Source organism: Pan paniscus, chromosome 3 (genome assembly GCF_029289425.2).
Source record: "Pan paniscus chromosome 3, NHGRI_mPanPan1-v2.0_pri, whole genome shotgun sequence".
Classification (NCBI taxonomy): domain Eukaryota; kingdom Metazoa; phylum Chordata; class Mammalia; order Primates; family Hominidae; genus Pan; species Pan paniscus.
Genome location: NC_073252.2, coordinates 173,911,803 through 173,926,255, shown reverse-complemented (window position 1 = coordinate 173,926,255; position 14,453 = coordinate 173,911,803). Strand labels below are relative to the sequence as shown.

The 14,453-nt window shown below is 43.0% G+C and overlaps 1 protein-coding gene across 1 annotated transcript in view; it reads left to right on the top strand.

Annotated features, from left to right (window-relative positions):
* Positions 1-14,159, top strand: part of ASB5 (ankyrin repeat and SOCS box containing 5) — a 72,583-nt gene extending 58,424 nt beyond the window's left edge. Inside the window, exons 8-10 of the transcript XR_010112076.1 lie at positions 2,937-3,081; positions 7,099-7,196; positions 13,900-14,159. The gene's annotated coding sequence lies outside the window, so the exon portion shown is untranslated. The remainder of the gene's footprint in view (positions 1-2,936; positions 3,082-7,098; positions 7,197-13,899) is intronic.
* The last annotated feature ends 294 nt before the right edge of the window (positions 14,160-14,453 follow it).

The following is a 14,453-nucleotide window of genomic DNA, read 5'->3' as shown; positions in this document are numbered from 1 at the left end:
TCCTCACCATCCCCCAGTCTGGGTTGCATATCCATCTATTCTCTTTGGGACCCTGTGCAGGCCTCTTCTAATCACATCCCTAGTACTATAGAACAAATTTTTATTTGCTTGTCTGCCTCCTGCGTAGGCTGTGAGTTTACTGTAGGTTGAACTGTGTCATGTTCACAACTCCCTCCTCATCAGTCAAAGATTCATCTACATTTCCTTCCCCTTAAAGGCCATCACATGCTTCTTCAATTAGCTTGAAACACAAAAGTTCTTTTCTTCTCTGCCCACAAGGAATGTGTGTGATTGTATGCGGAAAGATAGCACCCTTTCTCCTAGAGTGGGAACAAGAGAAAGGAGATGTTAAACTAATTCAGCGGCTTTGGCTTCCTTGATCAGTCTCCCTACTGCAAAGATTGAAGTTAAGTCTTCGTGGGTAAAGAGAGTGGCTCTATTATTTGGAGTGGAGACATCTGTGGAGTTAGGAACCCAGATCCAGGTCCTTTGGGACAGTTACCACTGAGCTCTCCCTCAATCCCCCTCCACTGGGCAATGTTAGATGACAATCCCTTCCACAATGGGTGGAATCTGGGACTTAGGGTTAGAATGCAACCCAAATTCTACAATCAGACAAGACCGGCTTTCTCAAACACACTAATAAAAAGAAATCCACCCAAAAGTTACTCATCTTTACTGAACAAAATATGTCTTAAAAATCTGTCACACCTACAGCCACTGCCAAGTCCAGCACATGCAATGTGAATCATGTACCACCCGCTTCATAGATGCTTGGGCATCTCCCCCAAGAGCAGACGACAGGCAGGCAGGTGGCTTGTGGTGTGTGGCAGGGGTTTGAAAGACAAGCTGGGACAAGGAGGTGCTCTGATGTAAAGTGCTGAAAAATTAAATATCCCATAAAGCACTTACCAGAGAGATATGAGACATAACAAATGATATGAAATGGAAATGCCATAACAATAAGATTGTGGAGGCATGAGAAAGAAAGAGACCCAGAGAGCCACAGATGTATGCCAAAGGCATAGAAAGTGGAACTGCTGTCTCTAAGGACAGATTTTTCAAAGACTTTTCTTGTTCACCTGCCTGACCCTCCACCCGTCTGAAGCAGCCCAACCTGAGGCCAATTGCCACAGCAGCAGAAGTAGGAGGATCACAGAACTTTCAGAATCATGGAGAATCATGGAACTTTCAGAGCTGGCAGGATATCCGAAGAGATGAGCACTAAACATGAACTCTTTGGCACTTCATTCAGATAACACACAATTCCCTCCAATTATGATAAAGAATATCAGCGAGTTTCTACTGGATGAAACAAAAAGAGATAATTAAAATATACAAGTAATTGGCCAGGCATGGTGGCTTATGCTTGTAATCCCAGCACTTTGAGAAGCCGAGGCGGGCAGATTACGAGGTCAAGAGATCGAGACCATCCTGGCTAACATGGTGAAACCCCATCTCTAGTACAAATACAAAAATTAGCCAGGCGTGGTGGCACGCACCTGTAGTCCCAGCTACTCAGGAGGCTGAGGCAGAAGAACTGCTTGAATTCGGGAGGTGGAGGTTGCAGTGAGTGGCATCAAACCAAATCATATTCCCTTAAGGCCTGAAGGAAACAGAGGAACAGGAGTAGATCGCTTGCAACATATTGACAATAATTCCTCCCGTGCAGTCTTTTGCAATGTCACTTGCCTTCTCCTCCCAACAAGAGGAGCGGGCACGTTACCCATGTCTTGCATTTGGATGGGTCCTGTCTCTTTCTGTGACTAAGACATGGAGTAGCGTGATGTTGGGTTAATTTCAAGCCTAGGCCTCAAGAGACCTTGAAGCTTCTAATTTTATCTTCGTGGAAGACTGAGGTACATCTGCTAAGATACACCTGCTTAACTGGTCTTAAGCCAGCAAAAAATTATCAACAGAGATAGAAAGGCTCAATCTCTCTATTGTCATTGTCCTTGTCAGACTGGACCCTAGACAACCAGGTCTAAGAACAGAGTGAGCCACCACGCCTGGGTAGATGGTCATTTTTAGCATGTCCAAAATATCTGTACTAAAGATGGGAGAAAGCAGGAATAAAAACATGATATAACCTATTACAGAAATATTTATCTTGGGAAGGAAATTAATGCTTTTCTCCTGTGCTAATCCCACATGGTCCCTCCTATAAAGGCAAATTCATGGATATCTAAAGGAATAGCCCAGAGGGAAGACATGCTCCCATTGTGCAAACACTATTTTGGGATTCATTACCTGCTTCACGAGCTCTGGCATGGAGGTTCCTTTTATGGGTTATATAGAACAATTTACAATAACTAATTAAAATATTTAAAAGGAATTTCATAAGTCCAAGCAGCCAAAGTGCGTCTTGATGGTGAATGTAAGCACTGAGGTGAATCGCGTGCCCTAGGAAGGGAGCTGGCAGCTATGCCTCTGCAGTTGATGCAAATAAGGGTAACCCAGCAACTCTTACTGCCAACACTCATTATCTTTATAGCTCCAGAGATAAGGCAATTAAAAGCTTGAATCTGGTGAGGTCAGAGCTCTAAAATCTCTGTCTCTTGCAGGCCAGTGATGTAACTTTTTTTTTTTTTTAAGACTGGGTCTTGATCTGTCTCCCAGGCTGGAGTGCAAAGGTGCAATCTCTGCTCACTGCAACCTTCACCTCCCAGGTTCAAGTGATTCTCCTGACTCAGCCTCCTGAGTAGCTGGGATTACAAGTGCCTGCCACGGTGTACAGCTAATTTTTGTATTTTTTAGAAGAGATGGGGTTTTGCCATGTTGGCCAGGCTGGTCTAGATCTCTTACTCTTAGGTGATCCACCCACCTTGGCCTCACAAAGTGCTGGGATTACCGGTGTGAGCCACCATGCCCAGCCCAGTAGTGTAACTTTTTAAAGCCAATATATCAGGATCTTTACTTTTGATATCCTCTCAAAGGAATTGCTCCAGAGAGAACTTTAGAGACTATAAATGCCCTACACAAACAGAAGAAAACATCCAGTGGAATTGCTGTCCTAAGTGGATTCATGCAGGCTGCATGATGAAGGGCTGTGACTGGCTGCTCATTCGTTCCAATCACAAGGTGGGTGAGATAGCAACTTTCTTCCATTTTTCTTCTTCCATATGGAGGGAGCTCCACAAGCACAGCATCCCCAGGCTCTGTCCTCACTCCCCCAGTCCTTGTCCTCCATCCCTGCCACCTGCAGCACCCCTCACCTCACAACAGAGGGGATGGATGAATGGAATTGGTTAACTGGAAGAAGGGAGCATGCATAGCCCCTTCTTCTCCCTACCTGATCTGAGCTACCCAAGGGGGGCAAGTAAAACTGATGCAGTCCAGTTCCTAAAAACCAGAGGTATTAGTGTTTTTGTGCCAGAACACTAACAGCATGCTAGAGAACTAACCAATGAAGATTCCCAAAGACTCAAGGAAGAAAAGGATGGGGGTTTTGGTGGGCATAAGACTTGACATCAAACAGGAGAGGATCGAGAGGATCAGAAAAGAGATCCCTTATTGATCCAGAGTAGAAGAAGTAGTCAGTCAGGATATTCGATATTAGGACAGGTTTCTACAGGGAGGACCCTGTAAAAATATTCAACATGAGTAGTGTAGGGAGAGAATATGTGAAATGAGAGGAATGAGGAACAAGGCTGCTTCCCTGCAGGAGTAGCCCAGGGTATATCATACGGCAGGAAAGACCTTCAAACTTGCTTTATCATGGCATAAGCATACCTGATAGAACAAAGGGAATAAAGACTTGGAGAAAATAGTGTTTTCCAAGCTTCCTTTACCGATATACAAGATGGAATTAACCACACCAGGCTTTTAAAAAGAAAGAATTAGGTTTTATGGAGGTGCTGGGGGATACTGTGGAAGGAAGCAGGGACTCCATCTCTCCCTCTCCCATACTTGTGCTTAGGCTGGATTCTTAGTCACTTCTTTCCCCTAAATGGATGAAGCTAGCCTTCTGGACATGATTCGTCACCTTTTGGGCCCCTAACTTCAGTTGGTCATTAAAGAGGAGTTTTGAAAATGAAGCCAGTGCCCCTTAGCAGTTCCATATATGGCAAAGATTTCTTCATCTTCTAGTTGCTCCTCCCTCAACCCCATTCTCCTCTGTTCTCATGATAATAAGGAGGAGCTTCATCATGCTGGGTCCCCTATCTCCAAAGGCAGTAGCTGACTGCACACTGATCCTGTCTGCAAGGCGGGCAGGATGGCATCTTTCTCCCGTTCCTATTTTACTCTCCCATGTGTAGGGAGCCCCACTAGCACACTACTCCAGGGCTCTGTCCTCACTCCCCCAGCCCCATCCTCCATAACTGCCACCTGCAGCAGTCCCCAACCCTACAAGAGAGGGAGCCACTGAATGGGATTGGTTAACTGGAAGGAGAACTGAGCGTGCATAGCCCCTTCCTCTCCCTAACTGGTCTGAGCTGCCACAGGGAGCAAATGCTCTGTTCTGCTTCTCTATAACCATGTATTTGACAGCAGCTGATTCTGCCTGCATCCAGGTCCCACAAGCCTGTGACTAGGAGAGGCTTCATTCTACACCTGGAGTTGAATATTAGGAAGATGCTTGCCCATGGACATAAGCACCTTCTCAAATAACAACTCCATCAGTGACAGATTTGAGGGTTTTTTTTTTCCAACTGCTTTGATCTTTTGTCTTACTGAGAATTGTTTCAGATCTCAGGAGGGAAGGGAGCATGTTTTTGAGACTCTTTATAGTTCAACAGAGTAGCTTACTCCTAAGACCTGTTCATGATAAGCGGGGCCAGCTTTGTATTAACTCTGTCATCTAGCTGCACTGATGGTTAGTAACAGCAGGAAGTAAAATATTCATAAGGTCTGCAACTATGTGTATAATTTCAACCTTTGCTTATCACAGTTCACACTGTCCATAAATGTACATGCTGTTTGTTCTCCTTTCTCCACCTCCCGAGGTGGGATAAGTGTCTGTGGAGCTCAGTTCTAACGTTGCCTGCCCATCCCCCACCTTCCATCCTTAGGTATGTGAGGGCCGCCCTCTTCCTTTCATTGTGTTCTCCTTGGAGACTTCACAGGAATCCACACCATCTGCTCACAGCCCCATCCTCACCTTGGAGTCCCCATCTCCCACTTAGCAGTACACTTTTGCAAGTTTGAGTTAATCCAAAACAGAATATCTCAACCTCCACATTGTGGACATTTGGAACCAGATACTTCTCATTGTGTGAGACTGTCCAGTGCACTGTCGGATGTCCAGCAGCGGCCCTGGCCTTCACCCACCAGATATCAGCAATCTGCTCCCTCCCCCAAGTTGTCAGCACCCCACCCTGTCCCCTCTCCCTCTAGTCGTGACAAACAAGGTGTCCCTAGACATTGTCAAATGTCCCTTGGGGCCAAATTTACCCCACTGAGAGCCACAAATGTAGAGTAATCTTTCAGTGACTTCATTAGAACAGACTTAATTCCTTTGATATGCAAACAACTGAGGACATATTTGCTGTGTGCAGACAGGTATTAAAGGAAGTGTGGATTTACAGTATCACTGAAGAATGGGGCCAACTATATAACTGGTTCCAAGCATGGACCCCCTCTAGGCAACGAGCTTCCCAGGCTGCACAGCTTGCACACCTCAGAGACCAGGCCTGCAAGCCTGGGTTGGACTTAGACATTCAGAAGCTGGTGGGGCTTGTGACCTCCCTGCCAGTGTGACAATAAGAAATATTTTCCTAACTACCTTATAATTTTTGAGGTATCTCTCTCAAAGTGAAGTCAGTACTTCTCATCATTATGTTTCAAATTATTCTGTAGAACCATATTCATTATGTACATAATGACACATTGGCTAAGGTAAAACATTACTCCTTGTAAGGAAGAACTCAATTTAATTGTCAGCCAAATGGTCCCTGTCTAGGGAAATGAAAGACAGTAATTTTACCCTTTGAGTCACATTCTCTCTGAAAAAAAACAACAACAACAACAAAAAAAAGGATTTTTTTTAAAATCTCACAAACTTTCTTCTTGAGTTGTATAGGACAAATTACATGATCAACATGCTTTTTTTCCATGCCTCTTTATTAACACTTGAGCTGGGGACTCAGCTGCAAGGCCCCACACTTAGAGAAGCCCCATGCTTGCTTTTACGGATCCGCTATCATCTTGAAATTCTTAATTTTTGATCAAGAAGCCCACATTTTTATTTTGCACTTTGCCTTACAAATTACATAGCTAGTCTTATTCTGTTGTGCATGCACCAGCTCATACACTGGTACGTGACATCCATCTGGAGGGAAGTTGTCCTCTTTGGTTAAATCAGATGGAAATGACTTAGGTAATTCCTTTACCCTATCCTGGGACTTAACACAGCTAGAGGGAAAAGGTCACACTTGGAAGGCAAAAAGCAGCAAGAAAAAAGCTAACTTTTCTCCTTGAGAATGTAACTTCTCCCTCTACTCTCTTGAATCCTTTGTGGGAAAATTACCTACATCAAACCAAATCATATTCCATTAAGACTTGAAGGAAACAGAGGAACAGGAGTAGATCGCTTGCAAAATATTGACAATAATTCCTCCTGTGCAGTCTTTTGCAATGTCACTTGCCTTCTCCTCCCAACAAGAGGAGTGGGCATGTTACCCATGTCTTGCATTTGGATGGGTCCTGTCTCTTTCTGTGACTAAGACATGGAGTAGCGTGATGTTGGGTTAATTTCGAGGCTAGCCCTCAAGAGACCTTGCAGCTTCTGATTTCATCCTTGTGGAAGCCTGAGACCACCACGTGAAAAAGGGATGAGAAACCATGTGGAGTGAGAAGCCCACCAACAGCCAGCACCATCTGCCAAGGATATGAGTGAGACCCTCCTAGACAGCGCAGTGCAGGTTGAGTCCCAGAGAAGTGAAGCCTCAGGAGGGACCTCAAGCACAACCAGCAGAACTGCCTGAGTTCAGCCCAAATGCTGTCCCACATCATTGTGAGAAACAAAATTTGTTGCTGAATGATTGATGCCACTATGTTTTTGAATGATTCAACAATGGATAACCAATAAGAAACAGATACTTTCTACTGCAGTGTTATGAATATTTTTCCAACTTATTTCTTCTTTTCACTCCTCAGTTCCTGCATTTCCTGGTCTTGTAAGGAAGTGAAAGGGACCCCCTACATTTCTGTGTGGGATATTCAACATCTGTGATTGGCGGCTATATTGACTGAAGGTAGGAGGACAGCCTTCCCATTAGCAAGAAGTGTTTTTAATGTAACCCCTTTATTCTTCCAGTTACATACGATCAAAATTCTGAGTTAACAAACCAGGCAAGAAAAGAGCAAAAGTATAAAGAAATGCAGTTACTGAAGATAAAATATTCCCTACCTAGAATCCCCCAAGTTGAGTGTATGGTTGAATTTTCAAGGAAAAGCTAAAGGAAGTTTTTCTTATCTCCTCACATGCTGCACATCCAAAAGGATGAGCCCCTTTTTAAAAAGAGGTTTCTAATCACAGCTGAGATGACTCACACCCACGCTTTCTAAATATCCCACATGCCCTCTGCTTTCCTAGGACTCTCACATAGGTAGGATGAGACTTCATGATGGAGAAGAGTGGAAGTGACATGTGTCCCCTGCAGCCTAGGAGACTTAAGAGCCAGTGTATATCCTCCATCTCCCTTCAAAACAGCAACTGCAGAGGCCACATGTTCTGGGCAGTGCTGTCTGCACCAGCCTAGATTCCTGCAGGTGGAAAACTCCCCTCCTCACTGCCCCAGAGTAGGCGGGCAATGTCAGGAATAGATAAACCCATGACGTGTTAAGCCACTGAGATTTCTGAGTTTGTTTGTTTTAGTTATGATTACATGCCTTGACTAATATATTAATTTTTTTATGTTTTAACTTTTTTGGGTTTTTTTTTTTTTTTGAGACTGAGTCTCACTCTTGTCACCCAGGCTGGCGTGCAATGGCACGATCTCAGCTTACTGTAACCTCTGCCTCCCTAGTTCAAGCAATTCTCCTGCCTCAGCCCCCTGAGTAGCTGAGATTACAGATGCCCGAACCACACCCAGCTGATTTTTGTATTTTTAGTAAAGACAGGGTTTCACTATGTTGGCCAGGCTGGTCTCGAACTCCTGACCTCAGGTGATCTGCTCTCCTTGGCCTCCCAAAGTGCTGGGATTTCAGGCATGAGCCACCGTGCCCGGCCTATGTTTTAATTTTCTATGGTCATTATACAAGATCCAGTGGCCTCACACATTGCCCATCACTTCGTCGCTTTGTAGCTCTTAGATTCATCCCTATACAAACTCACAGTATAATCAGAAAGGTTTAATTTTATCTCTGTGTATTTGTGGAGAGAGAAAGATATCTGTTCCTATCAGTTTTCATTTGTAAAGTGACATTATAGCTCACTATAGTTATTATTAATTGTAACCGACTTGACCTTTAGCTGAAGTTACAATTATATTAGTGAACATTATCAACAGTTTCATCTATACAGATAGAGACATGAAGTTGCCAAATACATTTTTAATACATTATTGAGGAAAATGCTTCTAATATGCACCTCGCTTGAATCTGATAGAGTAAATTACATTAAGTGGAGATAAACAACCAAGACTCTACATTACTTAGCTTCAAAATCAGTCAAATCAGAGTTTAAGGGCTGGGTGCCATGGCTCACACCTTTAATCCCAGTGCTTTGGGAGGCCAAGGCAGGAGGATGGCTTGAGGCTAGGAGTATAAGACCATCCTGGGCAACATAGTGAGACCCTGTCTTTACAGAAAATTTTCAAAATTTACCAGGCATGGTGGTATGCACCTGTAGTCCCAGCTACTCAGGAGGCTGAGGCAGGAGGATTGTTTGAATTCAGGAGTTCAAGGTTACAATGAACTATGATATGATTGTGCCACTGTACTCCAGCCTGGGTGACAGAACGAGACCCTGTCTCTAAAAAACAAAAATAAAAATGAAGTTTAACATCTGAGATATCAAGACATTTAAGTAAATGATTGAATCTTGTAGTCATTTTTTTTTTTTTTGAGACAGGGTCTCACTATGTTGCCCCAGCTGGAACATAGTGGCACAATTATGGTTCACTGCAGTCTCAACTTCCCAGGCTGTAGCGATCCTCCCTCCTTAGTCTCCCAAGTAGCTGAGACTACAGGTGTGCACCACCATGCCTGGTTAATTTTTTTTCAATTTTTTGTAGAGAGGGAGGTCTCACTATGTTGCCTAGGTTAGCCTCAAACTCCTGGGTTCAGGTGGTCCTCCTGCCTCGGCCTCCCAACATGCTGGGATTAAAGGTGTGAGCCATCGCACTTGGCCTTGTAGTCACTTTTTAAGAATTTGATACCAATATTGAGTATAAAATATTTAAATAGTAATTTAAGTAGATGTAGTCTTATTTAAGTTTATAGTTATGATTGCCTAAATATCGACCATATTTTCAATTCATATGTTTAGTGTACTGCATTCTTATTGCTATGCCTTTCAACTTAGAAAAACTGTTCAGAGGTGGTATGAGTGTTAAAATTATTTCCTCCATCAGGAGTGCCTTAGAATCTGGGCCAGAGCCTCTCAGTGTAGCCACTTCTGAAAAACCACAGTCTGATGATAATTATGAAATACTATTTTGCTCTATGATGAGACTCCTCAAGAAGTTAAGCTTAAATACAGATGAAGACAGAAGCAGTTCAATGCTGCAACCAAAACGGGGTGTAAAGATCAGGAAACAGAAATGGATTTGTAATGCTTCTTGGTATACCCATCCATTTTGAGTTGTTTGCATTTCTGCGCATCTTGCAAGCAGATGCCCTGGCAGCTTTTGTTTCAGAACATCTTTTTAAAGATGTTCATATAGTGAACAGTGTTAAAAAATATAGTATCTTCCTTCAGAGGAGACTGCAGGTTTGTTTACTGACCAGTATCGTAAGAACAATGTTTCCCTCCAGGGCAAAGATTTGGCAGTTTTCCTTGCAGCCCATTATAAAAGACTGGGCTTCCCTAAGGTTGGGATTCCTCAGCTGTGATATAAACCCATGGTGTGTGAGGCTTCCACCTCAGCCTCTTCACGTCATCCCGAGACACCTGTGGGCAAGAAGTACTAGCATGAACAGAGCTCATGCTGCTTCCTATGCTGTGAGCTGTAAAGTCTGTTTGGCTTATGCAGGTTAGAGGAATCCTAATGAATGAGTGTGGATTACTGTAGACTTAATTAACTCCAATTACAGCTGCTTTTCCATTGGAAGTGTCTTTTTTTAAATTTTTTATTTTTTATTTTTATTTTTTAGATGGAGTCTCACTCTATCATCCAGACTGGAGTGCAGTGGCATGATCTTGGCTCACTGCAACCTCCACCTTCCAGGTTCAAGCAATTCTCCTGCCTCAGCCTCCCGAGTAGCTGGGACCACAGGTGCATGCCACCACACTTGGATAATTTTTGTATTTTTAGTAGAGAAGGGGGTTTCACCATGTTGGCCAGGCTGGTCTCAAACTCCTCACCTCAAATGATCCACCCGCCTCGGCCTCCCAAAGGGCTAAATTATAGGTGTGAGCCACCTCACCTGGCCTGAAGTGTCTTTACTGGAATGGATTTCTACAGTCCCCAGCAAATGTTATTCTGCTGTTAATCTGGAAGGTACTTTTTCCTCTCCATAACAGTCTGCAAAAACCACCAAAAGCAGTTTGCTTTTATCTATCAGGATCTATAGCACACATTCAAGCTCTTGCCTTAGGTTCAGATCAATTTTCTTGCTCTTTGCCACAAGATTGGCAGAGATTTTTGAGTGTCTTAACATGTCATAGAACATCACACTAGTCCACTATATTGATGATATCCTGCTGAGTCGACCTCATGAACAGGAAGAAGCAAGTTCCTTAGATACTTTAGAAAGATGCAGGTGAGCTAGTGGTAGAGAAAAACCTCACTCCAGGTACCAAGCAATATGTCATTCAGCATCCAATCAGGAAAACAGAACTAATTCCATGTATTCAACAGCAAGAATTTTAACAGCTGATCCTTGAACAACATTAAGATTAGGGGGACCGACGTCCTGCATGGTAGAAAACCCAACTGTAGACTCCCCAAAGACATAACTATTAATAGCCTACTGTTGGAAGTCTTACCAATAACATAAACATCAATTAACACATATTTTGTGTGATATATATTATGTACTGTATTCTTACAATAAAGTAAGCTAGAGAAAAGAAAATGTTATTAAGAAAATCATAAAGAAGCGAAATATATTAACTATTCATTAAGTGGAAGTGGATCGTCAGAAAGATCTTCATCCTTGTCTTCACACTGAGTAGGCTAAGGAGAAGGAGGAAGAGGAGGGATTGGTCCTGCTGTCTTGGGGTTGGCAGAGGTGGAAGAAAATCCACATATTAGTGGACCCGTGCAGTTCCAAATCCTGTTGTTCAAACCTGCATCAGCTTTATAAGGAACTGGTGGTGTTGAAGAACCGAAAAACTAAAATGGGACCATCAAATTAACACAGAGCTAGACACTTCAGGAAGCAATTACCACCCCCAGGGAAGAAGTTGGGGTTATAAGAACGTAAGAGTTGGAGGCTTAAGAGCCTCAAGACTTAGACTTCTGAGGATGGGGCGTACACAGCTGGTGCTAATACTTCAGGAGCTCACATGAGCAGTCCAAGAGTAAAATTGGGTCTCAGACTTCCAAGGAGGGCCACTTCTTGGTGGTTGCTAAAACCTCGGAGAGAGTATGATGAAACTTGCTCCAGGAGTGCTAAACCAACCAACCAACCAACCATACTGGAGACTGGAACCCACTGCCCCGGCCAGGTGAAGCTTTGTTGCCATGGTGACACAGGGGCTTGAACAGCAAGCAGAGAAATAGCAAATCCCTGCTTCCCACCTCCTGGCCACTCTCTCACTCCCCATATTGGCAGAATTTACCATCCACCCAGCAAAGGAGAAAATGCCGCAGCGTTCCAACTCCGGCATCACAGAACTGAGAACAGAGAAGGGAGTGTTTCTAACAGGGATGTATTTGCTTAACAATTGGCACACTGATTACAGGAAGATTTCCAACTCTTTAGCAAAACTGTTTACAGTTAAGCCCCAATCTAGCTGGGCGTGGTGGCTCATGCCTGTAATTGCTGCACTTTGGAAGGCCAAGTCTGGAGGATTGATTCCTCAAGCCCACAAGTTCAAGACCCGTCTCTATAAAAAATGTAAAAACTGACCAATCATTGTGGTTTGCACCTGTAGTCCCAGCTACTTGGGAGGCTGAGATGAGAGGCTGGGGTGGGAGGTTCACTTGAGTCCAGGAGGTCAAGGCTGCAGTGAGCCCTGAGCATGCCACCACACTCCAGCCTGCGCAACAGCATGACTCTGTCTCAAAAACAAAAACAAATAAACCCTAACCTATAGATCTAACCTACCTCTCTAGCCATTATCATCTAAACCTTTGGTTGACAATGTCTCTTTGGTTGATAATGCCTAAACACTTTCTCTAACCCTAATGGGTTCTGTTCTTTCCTAAAACTCATTTAAAAAACCCCTCATATTTCTATGCAATTGCTCCCATTAGTCACTCTGTGTGAGATTGCCCCTTCATCATCCAAATAAATTTCCAAGATCACCTTTAAAGCAATCATCTATGCTTATTGAGCACTATGTGCTGCACATTGTTTTAGGCTCTTTATAGATTTCACTTATTTAATCTCTACAGCTCTGTGGTGTATCCTATTTATTTCCATATTTTACAAATACAAATGTTAAATAACTTGCCCAAAGTCATATAGCTAATAAAAGGTAGTGTGAACCCAGAAACTCTGAGACAGGTCTCAGTTAATTTAGAAAGTTTATTTTGCCAAGGTTGAGGATGAGCACCTGTGACACAGCCTTAGGAGGTCCTGACATGTGCCCAAGGTGGTCAGGGCAGTTTGGTTTTATACATTTTAGGGAGACATGAGACTTCAATCGACATGTGGAAGATGAACATTGATTTGGTCTGGAAAAGGTGGGACAACTAGAAGCAAAGGCAGGACAACTCAAGCAGGGAGGGGGCTTCCAGGTCATAGGTAGATGGGAGACAAATGGTTGCATTCTGTTGAGTTTCTGATGAGCCTTTCCAGAGTAGACAATCAGGTAAGCATTTAGCTCAGTGAGCTAAGCGGTGACTTTGAATAGAATAGGAGGCAGGTTTGCCCTAAGCAGTTCCCACTTTGACTTTTCCCTTTAGCTTAGTGATTTGGGGGAGGTGGCGGGGGGGGGGTCCCAAGATTTAATTTCCTTTCACAGTAGAAATGGCTATTCAAAGCTTTCATCTTAATCAGCTTAAAATACCACCTTCTAAGATCCAAATTAATGGTCATCTCTTTTGAGAGGACTTCTTACACTCTCCCAGGCCAAAGTATTTGCTTCCTTTCTGGTGCTAACATATTTTTACCATGGCAGAGCTTTTCAGTGTATGTAATCTTTTCACTGATATTTCTATCTCTGAATCTCTTATAAATGATCTGCCGCACAGAGCTGTCCAATCGAAATTCCTGTAGTGATGGAACAGTGCTGTGTCTGTCCTACCCAACATGGCAGCTACTAGCTACATATGGCTATTGAGCAGGTGAAATGTAGCCAGTGGAACTGAGTTTATTTAAATTTAAGTTTAAATAGCCACATGTGGCTAGTGGCTACCATACTGGATGGTAAAGATCTAGCACATACTCCAGGATACTTCCTCAGAAAAGGTTTACAGAATGAATGAATCATTCATTACAACTTTTTTAGCCTAACAGGAAACACTTACATAGCTTCAGTTTTGGTTTTCTTTTTTAACCACATACAGAACACATTGGTTTACTTTATTAATAAGCATGTATATGAATAAACATTAAAAATATTACATAGTATCATTATCAAGATCTATCCCATATTTTACCATGTGTATGTATCCACAGGGCCTGTCACCTGGCTCTCTGCAGCCTCAAGTTCCTGAGCTCAAGCAATCCTCCCACCTCAGCATCTGGAGTACTTGAGACTACAGGTGTGCACCACCACACCCAGCTATTTTTTTTGTTTGTTTGTTTGTTTTGTAGCGAAAGTCTCTCCACCTTGTGTTGCCCAGGCTGGTCTTGAACTCCTGAGCTCAAACGATCCTCCCGCCTCCACCACCCAAAGTGCTGGGATTACAGGCATGACCCATTGTGCCCTGCCAAGCAAAAAAAAAAAACCAAAAAACAAAAAAAACAAAAAAACAAAAAACTGTGGCTGTAAAAATTTTTAATGGATTTTAATAATTAAGCTTACATATTTATAATTGCCTATGCCAACTTTGCAGTTGTTTTCATTGTGTTCAGATAGATCCCAAGTGACTAGATGAATGTGTGGCACATAATATGGACTCAATACATATTTGTTGAATTAATGAAGGAATTATGCCTACTAGGAGATTTTAATTAAGTGTGAAAATCTAACCTACACATCGTTTTCAAATATTAATGTTTACAAATAC